Source organism: Aegilops tauschii, chromosome 7, assembly GCF_002575655.3.
Source record: "Aegilops tauschii subsp. strangulata cultivar AL8/78 chromosome 7, Aet v6.0, whole genome shotgun sequence".
NCBI classification, from domain to species: domain Eukaryota; kingdom Viridiplantae; phylum Streptophyta; class Magnoliopsida; order Poales; family Poaceae; genus Aegilops; species Aegilops tauschii.
The window spans coordinates 10,926,885-10,945,153 of NC_053041.3; the positions used below are offsets into that span (position 1 = coordinate 10,926,885).

General features: G+C 44.1%; 1 long non-coding RNA gene and 1 pseudogene across 1 annotated transcript; one reads left to right on the top strand and one right to left on the bottom strand.

Annotated features, from left to right (window-relative positions):
- Positions 1–216: 216 nt before the first annotated feature.
- Positions 217–1,181, bottom strand: LOC120970843 (uncharacterized; annotated as a pseudogene).
- A 314-nt stretch (positions 1,182–1,495) lies between these two features.
- Positions 1,496–2,737, top strand: LOC141027730 (uncharacterized). Its single transcript, XR_012189543.1, has 2 exons — positions 1,496–1,894; positions 1,985–2,737. It is a non-coding gene; the product is annotated as an uncharacterized lncRNA (long non-coding RNA).
- Positions 2,738–18,269: the final 15,532 nt, after the last annotated feature.

Here is an 18,269-nt window from a genome sequence, read left to right on the forward strand (position 1 = left end):
GCATCCTAAAAAAAAGTAAAAATGAAAGCGACCAGACTCAAACCCGAGACTTGCTGCTGCGGAAACCTTGGCTTTGCCACCTAGGCCATGACCTGTCATGATGTTCATTAAGAGATGCCACATATTTAACTATTAGTTGAGCGTTTGAATTCAATAGTTTGAAAATATTTGAGATTTTTCGCACGGTATGAGTGTTCTCAAGGGGGGGCGGCGGTATACTCGATATCGAAACAACATTATTATTATTATTTCAAACGAAAGTAATGTTGGTTTTACATGAACATTGTTTCTGGCAGAAAATAGATTATTAACTATCAAAGTCATATGGCCCTAGCAAGACATTGTTCAGGTCGCCCAGCTTGATCAGCTCCTCGTTTTCGTTGATAAATGTCTGGCTATCCATGTGAAGATCATGCCCGCAGTCGCTGACATGGTCAGTCGCCTTCTCCACACGCTCGGGCAGTTCAAAGGACCACGGGTCGTCGGCGTCGCCCCTGGGGACATGGAAGTCCCTGAGCATGGCGTCGCAGAGATCGAGGGTGCCGATAGCGACATCGTAGTCCACCTGGCAATACCTGAGGCCCAGCGCCTCCTCCGTACCTTTCTTGGCTTTCTAGAGTGCTTCCTTCACCTTGCCGCCGGCAGCTGCCACACGGATCTTGAGGATGTCGACAGCGACAAGGGACAGATCACGGAGGTCCTTGGCCTGGAAGATCCTTTTGTCCGACCGGAGAGTCTGCACGCAGAATTCCTGGGTCACGTTCAGGTGCTTGTTGCGGCAGCTGCTCGAAGCGTTCTTGCAGGTTTCTACCACAAGGTCCACCACCTTGATCTTGTCGCCGCGCCCGCCGGCATGTGCGCGGATGCACACAAAAAGGAGCATGATGGCAACCGAGGAGAAGGCAGCGGTCGCCCGTGCGGTTGCCATTGCTGCAAGGATAGCTGCAATTGTATTGTAGGCTTTGTAGCTGAGAGAGAGGTGGAGATGAATTGATAGTCAGATTTTGTAGTGCAAAGATGGAGGTGGTGTACGGTTCTTGTGACATCTATATAGTGCAGCAGCAGGTTCATAAATCCAATGCAGCTTAGTCACGGATATCCAAATAATTAGTATTCCGGACACTATATGCACAGATATATGTAGATCCACATTTTGGGTGTGCTAGTATTAATACGTGTGGCATGAATGTGTTCTAGTTTTATGTATTTCTAGAGTGAATCTCACTTTATTTCCCCATATCACAAAATGGATTTGGGACATTAAAGGAAGATTATGCGCAGTCTGCCCTTGACAATCTATCTATCTATATCTACGTCTATCTATCTATCTATATCTTCATCTCTATCTCTATCTCTATATCTATACCTATCTATATGTATACTATATACTATATATATATATATATATATATATATATATATATATATATATATATATATATATATATATATATATATACACACATATCTATCTATCTATCTATCTTGACCTCTATCTCTCTATCTATATTTCTATCTATCTATATCTATACTTCTGCTAATTAGCCACTACCTAGAAATTACCATGTTAATCGGTAAAATTTAAGATAATTGGCAACCCGTGCCCCTTCCTAAATACATTTAATTGCTTACACCCATTTAGGATACGCTTGCACGATGGATATATACGATACACATGCATCATTATTAACCCGGAACACCTTTAAGCTTACATAAAAAATGGCATCCAGGAGACACTATATTAGATAATACTGCCCATGATTAAATAGGAGGAAATCCAATTGTCCATCGAGGTATATGTGCAAAGAGTTAAACATTGATCATTTGGATATCCATGGGGCATATTGCATTTGGAAACCCTACTCAGTGCACTATATATAAACCATAATCATAGGTATGTACTCCACCTCAACCCATCCATCTCTGCACTACAGTTCCATTTGATCCATTCATCATCTCCCTCAATTACAATATATTTTTCTAGCAAGCCTGGCAGCAATGGAAACGGTGCAAACCCACTGCTTAGAATTCTCTGGAATTGTCATCATTCTCCTTTCCGTGGCCATCACCGCTCAAGCTTCTGACACCAAGCCCATGTCATCAAGCATCATGTTGGAAGCATGCAAGAATGTCTCGAGTGATTTCTTCAAGGTGCGCTTCACATATGACTTTTGTGTATCAACGCTCCAGTCAGACAAACGAAGCACCGACGCGAAGGACTACCGCATCCTAGCTCTCGTGGCCGTCAACGCCATGAAGCCCTGAGCCACGGCCATGACGGCCAAGGTTGAGAACTTGATCCATGGTGCCACCAAGGACAAGCTCGCGACTCACGCCCTTGGGTCCTGCCGAGTGGACTACGGTGGCATGGTGAGCACCCTCGAAATCTGCCATGATATCATCGAGAGCTTTGAGATTCGCAAAGGCAACGAAGGTCCGACGCCCTTCGACCTGCCTGATTGCATTGCGAAAACAACCAAAGCCATCAACGATTGCGCTGACAAAACAGAGTTTACGTCGGTTTCAGAAGGGTTAATGAAGGAATATGAGGAGTTATCTATGATGGCCAGCCTCAGCAGCTCTTTGCTACATCTCTACATCACTTCACCTCCTCCTCGTGGACTAGGATTACATATTCCTAGTAACTAGAATTGTATGATGATGGTTAATTAAAATTTGATGTTGTTCATATCGTTTGGGGTATGAAAGCAAATAAATATATAACTTAATTGATGAAGGTTGTTTGTGTGTTAGAATGATGGAGATTGAAAAATCATGCAATCGAGGGTTCATGGGGGATGGTTGTAGGGGTATTTATTAATGGAGGGGGGGGGGCAGTTTGTCCTTACCCTGTTAAGGAACCCAACAATGCTTGGTTGGGGCAGAGTGTGGCCAAGGAGAACATCGGGTGGCAACCACACCTATTGAGTGGTATGGACGGAGAGAAATCGTAAATTTTTCGGTGGCAAAACCCCACCGTTGTGGATGGTGGTAATGATTAGACCTTGTCAAGGGCACATTTATTAGCGTAGGTTGGCACTCGGAACTTATGGGAAACATGCGTTGTTGCCCATACTTGATCTCGATCTGATGAGATATTACATTTCATGCAATTTTTATACAATTTTTGTTCCTAAAAATAATTTACAACTTTGCACTATGGTTGTACGAATACTGTCGGTCTGTTCCTCTCAAAACTTCATGTTTCAGCTACATGGCAGAGCCACATCAACAACATGATTCAGAAACCACTGAGCTCGATCCGTCTCCATTTGTACTAACCACTGAACTCTATCCATTACACTGGCGTTTGGATTATATAGCAATACATTCAGATCAATCACGTTTGAACCCTAGCCCACCACCGGCAAGTCTCCGCTGGCCAGGTTGACGTGTACGTATCAAAACACCACTAAACACAAGTGTTTGATCAGCTGACCCAAATAACTTCAACTGGTTTTATTGGGGGTTGTTTGTTTCCTTTCAAATATAAGTAAGATGTGGATTACTGAGGCCGATGATCTATGATTGGGAAACATTACAAAGGAAAGTCTAATGTCCTTAAACAGAATTGGATGGGATTATCTTGTTCCATAGGCGGCCCAAACTACTCATTAAGTTATCGTGCTCAATGTATTAAGGCATCATGATATTTGCACTACATAACTGTTACATAACCTATTGTCGGTGGGCCAAATTGTTTTCCTTTTACATTGGGCCCAGTTTTTTTCCTCCTACTCTGCATGAACTACCTAGTATTTTGTTAGGTCTGCCATATGGTCCTCAGAAATAAGAGAGGGCTTGAGGTACACATGCAAAGTTGTCGCCCCATTGAGCAGGTTAAGCTGTCTGGGACGCCGGGAATATACCTGGCCATGGGCAGCCCTGCCCGGACGGCCTGACCTGACCCGACCTGAAAAAGCCCGACCCGGCCCGGCCTGGCCTTGCCCACGGGTCGGGCCTGGTCCTAGATTTTGAGCCCGAAGGCTAGGCCCGGGCCCGCCATATTTGCGATTTAACAAAGAGGCCTGGCCGGCTTTTACACTGGCGGGCCGGGCTTGGGCCTGATTTTTAGGACCGCCGCCCGGGCCAGGACGGGCCTTGGTTTTCTACACCGGGCTTGGTTAGGCCTGGCCCGAAGCCTGGCCCAGCCCGAGGAATGGCCATGTATAGTCGAGAAGAGCTTTCTATAATAATCGAGGATGATGGGAAATTCTAATTAGGATTTGATGAAGAGCTCGTAATTATTGATTTTTTTAGTAGTTAGCAATTGTGAAAATAGCACAACTTTCCTCCTTTTCTCCCATAAATTTGTTGGTGAAATAACATTATCACTTAGACAAAGCACATTTTTTCTCTCTTTGTCACATATATGGCCCATATATCATTTAGTTTCTCCTTAGTGTATCATGTTCGACCTTTCAGGTTTGGATCCACCAATTTTCTCAACTCGCATATCTTTTGTGTGAGCTCTATTCAAAGGGAAAGGAGAGCCAACTCCTGGTTGCTATGATCAACCAAACAAGCCTATGTTTTGCATCTCGTTTCTGTTGCGCTTGCCCGCCTTGCATCTTGCTCCTTGGCACACCATTCACTGGATTGTTTTATGTTCCCAAATTATGCCATCATTTCCCTTTTACTTATCTCTGCAATTTTCTCCTGCATGGTAGGCGTGCTCAGAGGGGGATGTGCATGAGAGGAAGGACCATGTGTGGATGGGCTAGTAACAGAACCAGTCTTAAATAATTTCCTAATTTCTTTGCATGATCTCAAGGAAGAATTAGGCCTAATCGTCAATAATTACCTAATAACTCGTGCGATTTTATAAACTTAAAATGTCTGAGCTCATGTGGAACCTGTACGTATTATCACAGGACAACTTCACACCCGACATGGAGAAGCAGGACGATGGGTCGCTGAGGTGGTGTGGGCCTTCATCATTGACTTCTATCTGGTTCAGTATACTTCGGAGCGCACTTCTGATGAAGGGAAATATGCAGTCAATGCAACTGAAACAAAGACTATCCTTACAGAGTCCGTCCCGAGTGTGACGGTTGGTCTGGTGTCTGGCGACTTGCGGGCGAGCTAGGTTTCCGTGACCGCCGCCGTCCTATCCGCTGTGTTTCTTCCTCGTTTCTTTCCCAATCCATACCCATCCACCACAAGCCTTTTGCACGATCTAGGGCGTGCGATCGTACACCACCATCTTGCCCTAGTTTCCAGTGTGTCATATCGGATCTTGATTAGTCTGTGCGACGGGCGATGGAGAAGATGGAAGGTCTGCTGAAGGATTTGAAGCTTTCGGAGAAAGAGAAGAAAGGTATTAAGATTGGTTGGTCGGGATCTGGGAAGGCGGGTGTTGTCGAAACACAAGCGCTGGCCAAGTTGCTTTCAGAGAAGCCGGTTTTTGTGGAGGCCATGGCGGAAACCTTGGGTCGGATCTGGTGTCCCGTCCGAGGTCTGGATTGTGAAGAGGTGGGGGAGAACATTTTCCTCTTTACCTTTGGCCAGGAATCGGGGAAGAAGATGGCTTTAGAAGGAGGGCCGTGAGAGTTTGGGAATAATCTGCTGGTGGTTGAGGACTATGATCCAAGTAAGAGGATTGAAGACTATGCATTTGATACCATTCCTATCTGGGTTCGTATTCTTCGGTTGCCATTGGGGAAGATGAATCGAGCTGCTGGAGAAGCCATTGGTGTGGAGATGGGGGAGGTGCTGGATGTGGAGGCACGATCTGATGGGAAGGCGTTCGGGAAATATATGCGGGTTAAAGTGAGGATAAATATCAAGGTACCTTTGATGAGGGGTTTCACTCTAGAGGAAGATGAGGATGAAGGAGGCCAGGGTAGAAGGGTCATGGAGATTGCAAATGGAGAGGAGGAGGAAGGAAAGAACTGGTGTCCCTTCGAATACGAGTTCCTGCTGGAGTTTTGCTATATTTGTGGCATCATCGGTCACGAAGATAAGATGTGCAAGGACAAACCTGTGAAGGGGGGTCGGCGGCAATTTGGCCCATGGTTGAGGGCCTTCATGGAGAAACGTAGGGGTGGTGTAGGAAGAGGAAAATGGGGTGAGGGTGGAGTGCACTTGGGGGACCGAAAATCTGGACCCAGAGGTTTTGGTTAGTGGAAAGGTAGAAGCTCTCCAGGCAGTGATGATCCATCATGGAGGAAGAAAGGAACTAGTTGGGCAGACATGGTAGAGGAGGAGGAGGGAAACCAGGTGATCACTACCCGTTTAAAGGGAAGAGATGCTGGAGTGAGGGGTGGATTACAGGAACAACTAAGGTACCCTGCAGCAGACAAATTGGGTGATGGGGGCAGGAGTGGTGGGCAGGACATGATAAAAGGTACTGATGGGGATGCCAATCCAAATAATGGGGAGAGCCCGTTAGTCTTACAACTGCCATTGGCTGCTCACGTTGGTCCAAGGGTGCTGACGACTAGCGGTGATAGCGGATAGATTGAAAAACTGCTGAACAAATGAGACACGGATCCCAATACCATGCAGTCCGGGACAACACTGACCAATTCCTCTCCCATTCAGCCGACGGCAGACAAGGGCGTAAGAATCGAGGCCATGCAGGGAAACATGCAGATCGACATGACTGCAATACCGTTTGTTGTTGGAGCTGACTGTGGAAATGTGCAAAAACAAAAGGAGGGGGGAAGCTAGGGACTGGCACATTTAACAGATTGAAGGGGAGGAAGGGGGAGGGAGCGGGCCATACTCAAATTGAACCCTTGTTTGGTCTGGGAGGGAAGAGGAGCATGGAGCAAAAGGGCGGTGGAGGAGGCCGATGGGGATAGTACAAAGAAACTGAAGCTGTCAGCTGAAGGTCAGAGTGAGGCTAAGGAGGATCACGTAGACGCTGGGCTGCATAATCAGCCTGGCGCAGCACAATGAAAGTTGTTGCATGGAACTGCCCGGGACTGGGGAATAGGCCGGCAGTTCAAGGTCTTCTGGCTCTCCAGAAGGAGGACCCCGACATTCTGTTCTTGTCAGAGACACGTCTTGATAAGGGTAGGATGGAGAAGTTTCGTGGTATGTTGGGGCTGCAGCATATGATAGTGAGGAGTAATAACGGCAAGGGTGGTGGTCTTGCACTGTTCTGGAGGAAAGGAATAAACGTAACTTTGAGATGGATGGGCCGGATGCATATTGATGTGATAGTACAGGAAAAGGATGGCTTCCAGTGGCGGCTTACTGGTATCTATGGTGAATCTAAAACAGAAAAGAAAGTAGACACTTGGAGATTGCTACGCACACTACAACACCAATCAAATCTTCCCTGGGTCTGCATGGGTGATTTCAACGAGGTCCTTTTTAACCATGAGAAGCAAGGAGGGGTACCAAGGAGCCACTCTTATTTACAAAACTTTCGTGATGCTTTAGATTTTTGTAACCTTAAAGACCTTGGTTTTGAGGGTGATGTTTTCACCTGGAGGAATAACCATTAGCGCATTGATGGTTATCCTGAACACTCAGACCGTAGACCTATTTCTCTGTGGGTTGATGGCAGTAGGCGGATGATGAATAGGGGAGGTGGTACAGAGGTGAAGCGATTTGAAGCCCGGTGGTTACTTGAGGAGGACTGCGACAACTTGGTTCGACAGGAATGGGAAAGAGCTTCTGGTCCTTCAGTGGCTAGAAGGCTTGCAGCCGTCAATAACGCATTACATGTATGGAGTCGGGATGTTTTGGATGATTTACAAAAATGAGCAAGGATTCTGAAACAGGAACTAGAGGAGATCCGTCGACTACCTTTGTCACAGAATATGATTCGAAAGGAGCTAACAGTCAAATACAAGCTTGAGAAACTTGAGGAACAGATTGATGTGGCAAGCCGGCAAAGGGCACATGCTGATTGGTTGTCTAAAGTAGACCACAACACTAAATATTTCCAGGCGTATGCGTCTGAACGGAGGCGGAAAAATACCATAACCAAGCTGGTGAGGGAGGACGGGGTGGTGGTGACTGGGGAGGAGGGCTTGAAGGCCTTCGTTACTAATTATTTTTCTAGCTTATTTATCCCCATGGCAGGTGTTGACGCTGCGGCAATTCTAAATAACATAGCACCAAAAGTCTCTGCCCAAATGAACAAGTACTTAACGGCGGATTTTACTGCAGACGAGGTTAAGGAGGCTCTAGATAACATTGTTGATCTCAAAGCACCAGGCGTTGATGGCTTACCAGCGATCTTCTATAAGCACTACTGGCGGCTGTTTGGTGATGATGTTGTGCGCGAGGTTTTACAGGTATAACGAGGCGGTAGTATTCCGGAGGGATGGAACGACACCCTTGTGGTGCTTATCCAAAAGGTCCAGAACCCAGAAAGATTGAAGGATCTACGCCATATTAGCCTCTGTAATGTTGTGTATAAGCTCGTGTCCAAGGTTTTGGCCAACAGACTGAAGTGCATACCGGGAGAGATCATATCACCAAACCAGAGTGCGTTCATGCCCGGCGGGCTCATTTCCGATAACACTATTTTGGCCTATTGATAATCCCCAAGTGCAGGGAATCATCGTAGCAATTCCCAAAGGTGGAAGTGATAAGTATGGAGTGTCGAACCCACGAGGAGCTAAAGGTAAGATCAATATTCTCTTAAGTCCTATCTGCCACTGATACGACTCTACGTACACCGAACGTTTCCTTCCAACTAGAAACGAGAAATAAAACTACGTTGTGGGTATGAAGAGGATAACTTTGCATGGTATCGAAGAGCTAAAACATAAAAGTAGGTGCTGTTATCATAAAGTTAGAGTATGTTACTAAATATTATAAATAGCTAGTGTGGAATAATGATGGGTCGGTGTGCAGAATTGTCCTAGGCAATTGTTAACAAGACCGGTAGTCGTCGTTGCAATTTCATATGAGGGAGAGGCATAAGCTAACATAATTTCTCTACTTGGATCATATGCACTTATGATTGGAACTCTAGCAAGCATCCGCAACTACTAAAGATTATTAAGGTAAAACCCAACCATAGCATTAAAGCATCAAGTCCTCTTTATTCCCATACGCAACAACCCCCTTACTCGGGGTTGTGTTTCAGTCACTCACCAACCCACTATAGGCGAATAATGAATGTATTGCAACACCCTACAGCAGGAATCCCTCACGCTTGCGCGACATGGAGGGCACCATAGGACAGCACCAAAATAAAACATACAACTCGTACCAATCTAGATCATCAATCAACCCAAAGACAAGGGATATCTACTCAAAACATCATAGGATGGCAACACATCATTGGATCATAATATGTGGCATAAATCACCATGTTCAAGTAGGGATTACAGTGGCGTGCGGTAGAGTGGACCGCGTAAAATAGATGAGGATGGTGATGATGATGGTGATGTTGATGAAGACGATCTCCACGGCGATGATTCCCCTCCCGATGGCACTCCGGCGCCACCGAGAGAGAGGAGGAGAGGTTCTCCTCCTTGTGCTTCCTCCTCCATGGCCTCCCCCCTAGATGGGGAGAGGTTCTCCCTCTGGTCCTTGGCCTTCATGGCGATGATGGCCCCTCTGGGATCCTCCTCCATGGCCTCCGGTGATGATGGCCCCCTCCGGCAGGGTGCCAGAGAGGGCCTAGAATGATTTCTCGTGGCTACAGAGGCTTGCGGCAGCGGAACTTCCCATCTAGGTTATTTTCCGGGGGTTTCTGTATTTATTGAAATTTTTGGCGTTGGTTTCACGTCAGGGGGGGTCTCCGAGTCGTCCACGAGGCAGGGGCCCACGCCCAGGGGGGCGCGCCCCCCACCCTCGTGGACAGCCCGGGACTCTTCTGGCCCAACTCTTTTGCTCCAGGGGCTTCTTTTGGTTCATAAAAAAATCAACAAAAATTGGCACGTCAATTGGACTCCGTTTGGTATTCCTTTTCTGTAAAACTCAAAAATAAGGAAAAAACAGGAACTGGCACTGGGCTCTAGGTTAATAGGTTAGTCCCAAAAATCATATAAAATAGCATATAAATGCATATAAAACATCTAAGATAGATAATATAAAACATCTATGTGGATAATATAAAATCAAGATGCTGTCAAAGAAGGGTAAGGAAATCCTAATAAAAACGGTCGCCCAAGCAATTCCAGCCTATGCCATGGCCTGTTTCGATCTGACAAAGTCCTTGTGTGACAGTATAAGCCACATGATCTGTCGTTTTTGGTGGGATAACCAAGAGGATGAGCATAAACATGACTGGGTTGGCTGGGAGAAGATGACCCATCCGAAGGAACAGGGAGGGCTTGGGTTTAGGGATCTACACGCTTTCAATATTGCAATGTTGTCTCGCCAAGTCTGGAGGTTGATCCAGGCACCGGACTCGCTCTGTGCTCGTGTTCTACGTGCTAAATACTACCCGGACGGCGACATTTTTGCAGCTACAGCGACCCAGGGCATCAGTTATGTTTGGCGGAGCATCCTTCAAGGGGTTTCCGTCGTGAAGGAGGGGATGGTGTGGAGGGTGGGTTCGGGTGAGCATATCCGGATCTGGCAGGACCCTGGCTCCCTGCTCGCAATACCATCCTGACTAAAGTCTTAGAGCTTATCGACCCGTATACACACTCCTGGGATGAGCTGTTGGTTAGACAAACGTTCAATCCGGAAGAGATTGATATAATACTAAAGATTCCAATTTTTGAGCAACATGAGGACTTCTTGGCTTGGCAATTCGATAGCAAGGGCTTATTTTCAGTGAGGTCAGCGTACAGAGTTCACCTTGACATGAAGAAACGTCTAGCCCCTAGGCAGCAGGGTGAGGGCGCCGACGGTGATACAGCTTATGGGAAAATGTGGCAGAACCTCTGGAAGATTAGATGTCCCGGGAAAGTGCATCATTTTTTGTGGAGAGTTGCTCATAATAGTCACCCTATGCTGAGGAATATTGGACGGATTGGGATCAAACTCGATACTTGCTCTGTCCTTTGCCATAGATTACCGGAGGATGGCGGACATCTTTTTTTCAGATGTAAGGAGGTCAAGAAGATTTGGAATGTGTGTGAGCTGGAGTCGTCCCGGTTAAACATGCTGCAATGTCAGTCACCGAGTGATATCCTCGCCACCATATTTGCCCTTCTAGAGGACAGGAAGCTGAGAATCATATGCCTTCTATGGCTGTGGTGGACGGAGAGGAATAAAGCCAATCATAAGCAAAAGAGAGCTATACTTGAGGAGTTCTGCTTCCTTTTGGAGAAGCATGTTGCTGAATGGCGTGTCTTTTATGCAAAACCAGAGAAAGCGCAGATTCTGAACAAACCTTAGTGGAGCAAACCGATGGTGGATAAGGTTAAAATTAATATTGACGGCGCTTTTGATGTTGCTAAATAGACCTCGGGTTGGGGCTGTGTGGCCCGAGACCATACAGGTGAGGTGTTGTTTGCTGCTGCTGGAAGGCTTGTGCAGATAAGTGAAGCTCTGCACGCTGAAGCAACTGCGCTGTTGCACGCCATACACTTAGCTGAGCAGCATGGTATGGGGCGTGTCAATTTTGAGACAGACTGTCTTGGACTTGCTCAAGCCATTAATTCCACGGTGCTTGACCGCTCCAATCTTCACTAGTAGGGAAAACCCTATTAGTAGCGCGGGTTTTGAGGCTATCAGCAACACGGGCAGCCGCGGTACTAATAAGGCGCTACAACTAACTGTTAGTAGTAGCGCTGCCTGTACCCGCGCTACTACTATTGACTGTATCAGCAACGCTTTTCCAGAACACGCTACTATTAGTTAGCCGTAGCGCTTTCCTAACCCCGCGCTACTGTTATGTGTTTCATCATCCCCCCCTTCCTACCCAGTTTCAGTTTCAATAAACTGCAATTTCCAGATACTGGGTGCTACTAGATATCAATTTCATAAAGCATTATAGGTATTAGGTAGTACTACCTCCGTTCCGAATTACTCGTCGTGGTTTTAGTTCAAATTTGAACTAAAACCACGACGAGTAATTTGGAACGGAGGAAGTACTAGATAACAATTTCATATATAGTCAACATGCATCCTCAAGTAGTACAAGGTAATATCGACGACGATCATTATGTAGTTCTAGATGATATTGACGACGATCATCATATGTAGTTCTACATGATATCGACGACGATCATCATATGTAGTTCTAGATGATATAGCCACATACACAAATGTAGTTCTAGATGATATCGATGACGATCATCATCCTGAAGCCTGGACGGTGGGTGTTCCTGATAGTAATTAGGATGGCCTGTCCAACACGAAGATTCTTGCCAACGAGGAATCTCTTTCACCCAACCGAGTTTAAGTGTGTGCGACCGTCTGTGTCCATGCGGTAAGTACAGGTGGTGACGAAGCCCCTTGCGGTAAGCCGTAGTCCAGCTGAGCCTTCTTCATCAGGCTCGATACCACAACTCATAGATAGGTTCTTTGGCAATTTCTGAATAAGAAAAACATATCAATTAATAAATAGGCTCGCACATACTCTTGCAAATATATTTCTATTAAGTATAGGTTTCTACACTATCAAAAGACACAGTACTACGTATTTGTACTAATTAAGCATGAATTCTACTAATGAGTATATCTGGATTATCTACACTATTAATAGTTCCTTGGATTCTACACTAATAAGCATGTGATCAGACTCTACGCTAAAGCATATCATCGACTAGATTCCACAAAGCATATCATTGGACTCTACACTAAGCATATCATCGGATTCACTAAGCATATCATCGGATAATTTGCATTTGTAAGTATAACAATAAAGCATATATATATATATATAGGGTCGCGCTATTCGTCACCCTGGGTGAGGAATAGTTATTCTTCACCCCCTCTCTATTTTGACATCAATGCACCGTATTTTTACGTTTTGTAAATTTTGTCTTATTTCATACATAAAAAAAGAATGTAAGAAAATATGTACTCGCCGTAAAAAATATTTTATGTTACATAAAATTACAAATGTAAAAACATATTGTAAAACATACATAAAATGTGATTTTTCTGATCTTATAACTTTTTTTAGACCAAATTTTACATATTGAATTAATGTGCATGTAACTATTTATATTCTAAACGTAATTTATTTAGGAAGTGATCGTAAGATTACCTCGGGTGAAGAATAACTTATTCTGCATCCTGGGTGATGAATAGTAACACTATATATATATATATATATATATATATATATATATATATATATATATATATATCATCAAATTACTACAGTCAATATAACATACCATTTCATGCCGATCGACCATGGTACTTATCAGGCGGGTCACGAATAGCACCCCGACAAAGTCATCACGTGGCGGAATTATGTCCCATAGGTTGCACACCTCCTCCTCGCTCAGCCTCATTCTTTGAGCTATGATGACTTCATGAAGTGGGTTCTCATCATCTTCATCGAGTGGGTCCTCATTATCTTCATCATCTTCGTCATCTTCATCATCTTCGTCATCTTCATCATCTTCCACCAGGTTGATATAAATGACAGCCAGCTTGGGTCTTTCTGCTCTAAAGGAGAAGCTGATCAACTCACCACCAGTAAGAAGAATGCGGGCGAGGAAACGGGCCCATCCATCTCCTCCAATCTGCGACATATTGCGTCCTTTCTCGACCTCCATAATGTACGGCCCCAGGAGCCTCAAATGTCACAGTGTCTCCTGTCAGCTTGTTGAATTTCAACCTCGCATTGCATGGGACAATCTGTGTAAAAAAAGAAAAATGACACAATGCAGTAATGCCAACACTAAAAATAAAATAGTTGTTATATTTCATCTAATTTCTTACCGCCGCATGACGAAAACTCGGCTGGAAGTAGATGCCGAACAGCTTGCCAGTTGCAAGGCTGCTGGCGCACCTTGACTTGCACAGTCGACATGGTGGTGATGGTGGTGGCGCCATTTTCCTAAAGCAATATGAGCAAAGGATTAACGATCCACTTCATAGGAAAGAAAAACAGTAGCATGTGATATTTTTTATTCTTCTTCAGTTATATTTTCATAGTGGAACCTGGTCCCAAAAAGTAAACAACAAGCTCTCAATTAACTTACTAGCACCTTCTATAATAGAACCAACAACTAGCAGGCAAATGCCAAATCAGCCAACAAGTTCTCAATTAGCTTACTAACGCCTTCTAGAATATCTCTAGATGAAGAGATTCTTCCGCGAGAAGCAATTTGATGGACAATTATAATCCTAAGATCTAGTAACATACAAGATGACAAGGTATCACCTACGAAAGCATTTTAGTGGCACCTATTGCCGAAAAAACTATTTGGCCCCTACCAAAGGTATAATCCTAAGATCTGTAATAAGTTATCTACCAAATAAAGGTACCACCTACCAAGACACATTTCATCTAATTTGGCCCCTATTGCCTAAGATAACTGATTAAAAAAAAGTAGCAAATTTAATTGGGATTAACTTAGCACTTGCAAACTAAATACTTGTATCATAACCAATATCTAGCAGATCACAGTACCACCTACCAAAGCATTTCAACTAAATTGGCACCTACATTTTGAAAAAAATAACTTATTATAGAAAAACAAAAGCATCTAGTTATCCATATGAAATTCGTAAGCCCTCGCTGCATCTAGGTAGGGCAGCCCTCGAGGGGTGCTGTCGAGGAGGGGGGATGGCATGGTGACCTCGGTCGGGGGTGCTGACGAGGGGAAGGCTAGTGACTTTCCTACGAGAGGGGGCGACGACAGCGGCCGGCGAAGGGATCGAGGGCGGTCGGCCAAAGGTGCCCGGCCAGAGCTCGCGGGCAGCGACAGAGTGGGCGGCAAGAGCGTGGAGGAGCAGCGGAGGGGCGGCGAGAGGGGGGAGGAGCATTACATGTGGCGGAGGAGAAACCCTAACCGCAGCTGCCGGCGTCGGGCGGAGGGGGACGATTGAGAGATGAGCGTGCGGGGGGGCGGCCGGGCCGCGTGTTTTGTTTTGCTTTAGCAGTAGCGCGGGTACAGGGAGCGCGCTACTGCTAAGCCCAATATCAATAGCGCTTTATCCTGAAAAAACGCTACTGCTAAGTGTAAGCATGTAAAAACATCAAAAATATACATTGGTCATCATTGATCTTTTTGTGTAGAATCTAAATGGTCAACATGAATCCTCACCGTACCTGGATAGGCACAGGCGAAGATTCATATTGCAGCCACAAATCCTACACATATAGTTCAATCAAGATCAAGTGCTCGAGATAGTTTGAGAAGTAACATATTTAAGGTGGTAAACACCTTGTCCGCTTAGCAGTATGGGACTAAACTTAATTAGTTGCAAGGGGGTGATATTTAGCAGTAGCGAGTTTAAAAAAAACCGCTGCTACTAAGTACTTTAGCAGTAGCGCGTCTAGGAAAAGGGCGCTACTATTATATCTAGCCTAGAGGCAACGCCGTGGCAATTATAGTAGTAGCGCTTGTTTCACCTAGAGCGCTACTACTACTGGGCTATTAGTAGTGCGGTTTCCTGAAGCTCGCTACTGCTAATTAGCAGTAGTGTTTGTTTTTAAACCACGCTGCTGCTAAGATTCTGTGTATAAGGTTTTCCCTAGTAATGTTTGGTGTTGTCTTCCGTGAAGCTAGATATCTCCTCCGAGCGAGCTTTAACGAGTGGAGCATTGTTCACTGCCCAAGGGATTGTAACAAGCCTGCCCATGAGTTGGCAACTATAGGTAGATGCATTGAACAGCGGCTCAGGCTATCAGATTTCCCTCACAATGTAACCGTGGCTATGACTGCCGATTTGGCTGGTCCGACATAATTTGGAATGTAAGGTGTTCTAGTTCAAAAAAATGTGCAGTCAATGCACCTGATTCCCCTCGATTACCTTTTCGTCTTTGACATAGTGTTGCAAAAGAAATAAATAACTTGTTTATGTTCCCCTAAAAAAAAACTTGTTTATGTTAGTTTTCGTGGGTGTATCTTTAGATTTGAGTGTTGCGCAGAGTGTAAAAGTTGCTTTGCTGTCCTCTCTGTTGTTTAACAGCAGATTTATTCGCTAGTTGATTTCGACACTATTGTGCAGGGCCGGGCCGGCAAAATCAGAGGCCCTGTGCCAAACTCTAAAATGGGGCGTGTTGCAGTAGAACAGTAGAATGATAATGATGTATAGATCATATTGTGTGACGTAGCAATGGGATGGATCAAAAATCGCATCCATTCAACACTTGGTTGCATAATCTTTTTGAGATACTCCCTCCGATACATCCATTTGAGCGACGATTAATATGACAAAGATTATGTTCTCTCGGGGAAACATGACCTAGATCTTGGAACACTGATCGACGGCACGCCGGTATTCAAAAGGTACAAAAAATAATATTAACTACAAGGTATTGGAAATCAAAAGGCGAAACTCAAAAGATGAAAATGGTAAAATTAGTTGAACTCACGGTCAAAGCCATGGGTCCTTGGCCGCTCGAAAACGAGTTCCATTATTTGCCAAACTCAAACCGCTCCTGCCTTCCTGGTGCTCGGCTGCTGCCGTCCGGAGCGAAGGATAGATCAGCTTCGCGGACGAGACACACAAACTCCGCAGAGATGTAGACGCGTCCTAGATCCGATCCGGAGGCATATTACTTCTGTTCAAGAAGACGAACGATTGTACAGGAATTTTTTTAAGGAAGATTTGGATAGGGATTGGGAGCATCGAACGATCGAGCGGCCGGCTGCTTCAAGGTGTGTCACACGTGCGATTCAGGGATTTCCTATTCGCCGCGCGCTGTGGAAAAATGTCGGTAAATCCTAAACGGCGCTCTAAGCGCCCGTTTTAGGCTTACCGGTACAGGGCGCACCCCCCCCCCCCCCCCCCCCCAACACCGCGAACCGGACAACATCAACTTCTGTGATAAATAACAGCTTCTCGCCTCTTTTGTTCTTTATTTCCTTTTACCTTTTTTTCTTTTCTCGATTTCTTTCTTCTTTTTCTTTTTTTTCTTTTTCAAGTTTGATGAAAAAAGTTACCGAATTTTATGATAGCTTTTTCAAATTAGATGAACTTTTTTCAAAATTGGTGAAGTTTTTTTGCCAAATTTGATGAAATATTTAGAATTTGTTAAAAAAATCAAATGCGATAAACATTTTTCTAATTTGGTGAACATTTTTTCAAAATCAGTGAACTTTTTCCAAATTCTATGAACCTTTTTTCAAATAAGATGAACTCTTTCAAATTTAATGAACCTTCTTTCCAATTTGATGAACCCTTTTTCCAATATGATGAACTATTTTTCATATTTTATGAATTAATTTTTAAATTTGATGAACTTTTTTTCAAATTTCATGAAATTTTTCTAAATTCGGTGAACATTTTTCGAAATTTTTGACATTTTCTACAAAATCAAAGAATTTTTTTTTGAAAGCGCTGATTTTTTCCAAATTTGATGAACTTTTTTTCAATTGGATGAACATTTTTTCAAATTCGATGAACTTCTTCTAAATTCGATGAACATTTTTCTAAATTTGTCAACTTTTCTACAAAATCGATGAACTTTTTTAAAAAATCATGGAAATTTTCCAGAATTTGGTGAACTTTTAGTTTTTCTTCGAATTCCATGAACTTTTTCAAAAAAATGAACTATTTTCTCATACGGGCGGACCTTTTTTATAGCAACTCTATGATTTTTCCCAATTCCACATTTTATTTTTTCAAATGATTTATATGTGCAGAATATATGTTAATGTTTTTTACTAAAACGGGCGGACTGTTTTCGGACTGTAATCAGCGAAGTATTCTTGGTCGATTTGTTCTTGCGTCACCTCTTTAGCTGTCGGACCTGAGTTCGCATCCCAGGTGACCTATTTTATCAGCTAAGTATTTTTCTCTTCTCTTCACTTTTTTCTGCAGGTTGCTGGGCCAGCCCGCTAGTCGTCGCGCGTGGGTGCCAGCTGCGGCTAGCGGTGCCGCTAAAAGCGCCGTATAGGAACTCCCCGAAATGTCGCAGGTTCGCACAGGCGATCGGTCAGATTGGGCTGGCCTGTTTAAGCGGTTTCAGCATTTCCGGTTTTGGGAACCTTCTACAAGGTACCTGAACCAGATTTTTTCTGTTCTGTTAATATTTTCCTCTTTTTTTTCTTTTCTCTCCGTGTTTCCTTTTCTTTACTTATTCCTTTTTTTGTTTCTTTCTATCCTTTTTCTTTTCTTTTCATTTTCATTTTTCTTTCTTATATTTCTTTTTCTTTTCCAAAAAATGTTCGCATTTTACAAATATTTCATTTTTACGCAAAATTTTCCAGTTTTCAAATTATGTTCATAAATTCCAAAATTTGTTCGCTTTGTTGCAAAAA